General features: G+C 37.2%; 1 non-coding gene across 1 annotated transcript; it reads left to right on the top strand.

Annotated features, from left to right (window-relative positions):
* The first annotated feature begins 1915 nt into the window (after window positions 1–1915).
* On the top strand, window positions 1916–1988 carry trnav-uac (transfer RNA valine (anticodon UAC)). The gene has a single exon. It is a non-coding gene; the product is annotated as a tRNA-Val (tRNA).
* Window positions 1989–2900: the final 912 nt, after the last annotated feature.

The raw sequence follows: 2900 nt of genomic DNA, 5'->3' as shown, positions 1-2900 counted from the left end.
CAATAGCCTGGTTTCAATCCATAGAGGGCAGTAACTCTGACATTTTACAAGAAAATACAACAAATCTAAAATGTTGAGAGTTGGACCAGGATCAATTAACTTTATACCAAATACATTTTGGGGTTTAGGTTACTCTAACTGGTTTAAACATGTGAGCCCACTGGGAATTTAACCCAGGACCTTCTGTGTGTGAAGCAGACGTGATAACCAGTACATAATGGGATCCATATGGAAGAAGTTACTGGAAATCAAGAAAACTGGACTTACATGAGCTACTTATTAAAAAGTAAGTTCATCTAGTTTAGCCAAATGACATAATTTACATTAAACTACAATGTTCTGGTCTTTGTCCTCCACTAAAGACACACACTGAGAATATCTCCATGTGTTCCCCACATTATTATTCCACTCTGACTTTTCTTTCCCACACTGGTGCACGTGTTGGTTTCCAGGATGGGATCCTGTGCAGCTCTGTCGTCTCTCAGTAAGATCACAGAAAGACTGTGGTTTGCACGCTGTTAAAAGTGAAAACTTTGACAGTGTTTTGACAGCGATCCCAGTTTGTTCCCAGTGTTGAAAGTTCCCTAAAAAAGAGCAGAAGGAAAAGTAGCCAAACTTTTCTTTACTTTGCATCATTTCCTGTCAGAATAAACCTTAAAATGACATGTTTTTACACCCTCAGAACAAACCTCTCACAGAAGAACTAGATTAGACTAGAAACACATTTTTCAGTGAGTGGTTCACTCTGTGTGTCTCATCAGGTTATAAACACACGGTTAAAGCTTAATTAGCGTCCAGCGTTTGGCCTTTCCCAGCATGCTTTGAGTCGGTAATGGTTGACTCCAGGCTGACCTCGCCCGAGCTGCACTTCTAATCTGGGCCCAGAAGGCTTTGACATTTCTCTGACATTTACCATCGCACTGTTATCTCATCACAGGAAAAAGTGTCCGGTTACCGTCGAGCTCTCTGCGATCGATGGACACTTCCCTCATGCTCCTCCTGCTGGGAAACGAGGCCGTGGATAAATCAGGTTACTCACTTATTAACTAAAAAAAAAGCTCTGCTTTTACAGAATATTGATGGAGGGAAGTTCATCAGGACGTCCCTGAGGAACCTGCAGCTTTAAGCTTTCAAACAAATGGCAGGAATATTCAAACAAATGTTTTTACAGAACCAAAAACTCTGCTTCTAGTTGTATTTTATTTATGAAGTTCAAAGCTGTAATTTGTAACCTTGATTAGTTTAAAAATTCTGACATTTTTCTATTTGTCTTATAGCCTTACCTCCATTTTTAGCCTTTTTTTTTATAACTTACCTTCATTTTTTGCCATTTGAAATATTTTCCCCCTTGTCTTACCTCCATTTTTTGACGTAACGAGAAGGCTGTTGTTATTAAAATGCTCAATTTGATTCAAAAAATGCTGTGAAAAGACCTGAACATGTACCAGGACCAGATCTCAAGAAAAACTAGATCTTGGAGATCTGAGGGGATCTAGAATTCCACCCTCTGTGGAATCACAAACACAGAACAACTGTATCTAAAGTGACATTTTTTTATTCATCACTTTAGGTTCCAGACCCATTTATTTATTGGTCTTCAAAAGCCAACTGAGTTGGATTTGGTTCAGCAACAGAAATCTGTTTGAAAACGTTCAAAGTCACAGTTTGATAAGAAAAGACAAATCATTGAGGTTTCCTACTTTCATGCAGAAATCTTACAGATGTCTGTACCCACAGTTTAACCTCAGGTGTCAATAAACCTTTTTCAAACTTCTGCATTTTAAACTGGAAGTGGTGTGCAACAACTTCCTGTGGCTATCGCTTTAGCGTTAGACAGTGTCAGAAATGGCTCAGTCTCGGACGTGGTTGTTTTTGTTCTGTTCCTGGTTTCTGTAATGGGGCAAGAAGTTTACAGGAATCCATGGTGTAGTGGTTATCATGTCTGCTTTACACGCAGAAGGTCCTGGGTTCAATCCCCAGTGGAATCATGGTTTTCATTCTGATAGAACAAAATTTCTTTAATAACGGTTTTCCTGTGAGGTCTTCACACGTGACATGAACATCCTCAGTTTCTCTCTAATCTGATCGCTGAAGAACTGACCTGGAACAATGACACTTGTTGAGTGCGTTTCTTTACTAAAATGTTTCTGTAAGAATTGATAGAAACTGATCTATCTCCAAAATGTTCAGAAATCAGGTTTGTCTGAGAATCTTTAAACCCTTCCCCTGGTTGAAGAACCTTGACTAGTTTTAACTTGTCAACTTGTGTAGAACAAGACTCTAGTCCATCACACCAGTATATGGTTCCATGGTGTAGTGTCTACTCTATACACAGAAGGTCCAGGGTTCAACCCCCAACAGGATATTTTTCTTTCTGAATTTTTTAGTTTTCTTTCAATAAAAGTTGGTCTGTCAATTGACCCAAAATCAGAGGTAAGGCTATATATAGTAAGGCATATTTTTCAAAAATTTCAAAAAAAAATATTTTGAGTTAAGGCCAGTATAAGACCATGAAAACTACTGCAATTATAATGCGCATACTTACAATGGGCTAAAAATGCATTAAGGTACATAAAATGACAGAAGTAAAAAATCTCTTAAAATCAGAGGTAAGGCTACAGTAAGGCATATATTTTCAAAAAATTCAAAAAAAATAAATTTTGAATTAAGACCAGTATAAGACGCTAAAAAACTACTGCAAATATAATGCACATACTTACATTGGGCTAAAAATGCATTAAGGCACAAAAAATGACAAAAATAAAAATTCACCCAAAATCAGAGGTAAAGCTATAGTAAGGCATATTTTTCAAAAATTTCAAAAAAATAAAAAGTGAGTTAAGGCCAGAATAAGACCCTAAAAACTACTGCAATTATAATGCACATACTTAAAATGGGCT

Source organism: Gouania willdenowi, chromosome 3, assembly GCF_900634775.1.
Source record: "Gouania willdenowi chromosome 3, fGouWil2.1, whole genome shotgun sequence".
Classification (NCBI taxonomy): domain Eukaryota; kingdom Metazoa; phylum Chordata; class Actinopteri; order Blenniiformes; family Gobiesocidae; genus Gouania; species Gouania willdenowi.
Note: the sequence above shows the minus strand (reverse complement) of the source record. Positions and strands in the feature narration are given on the sequence as shown.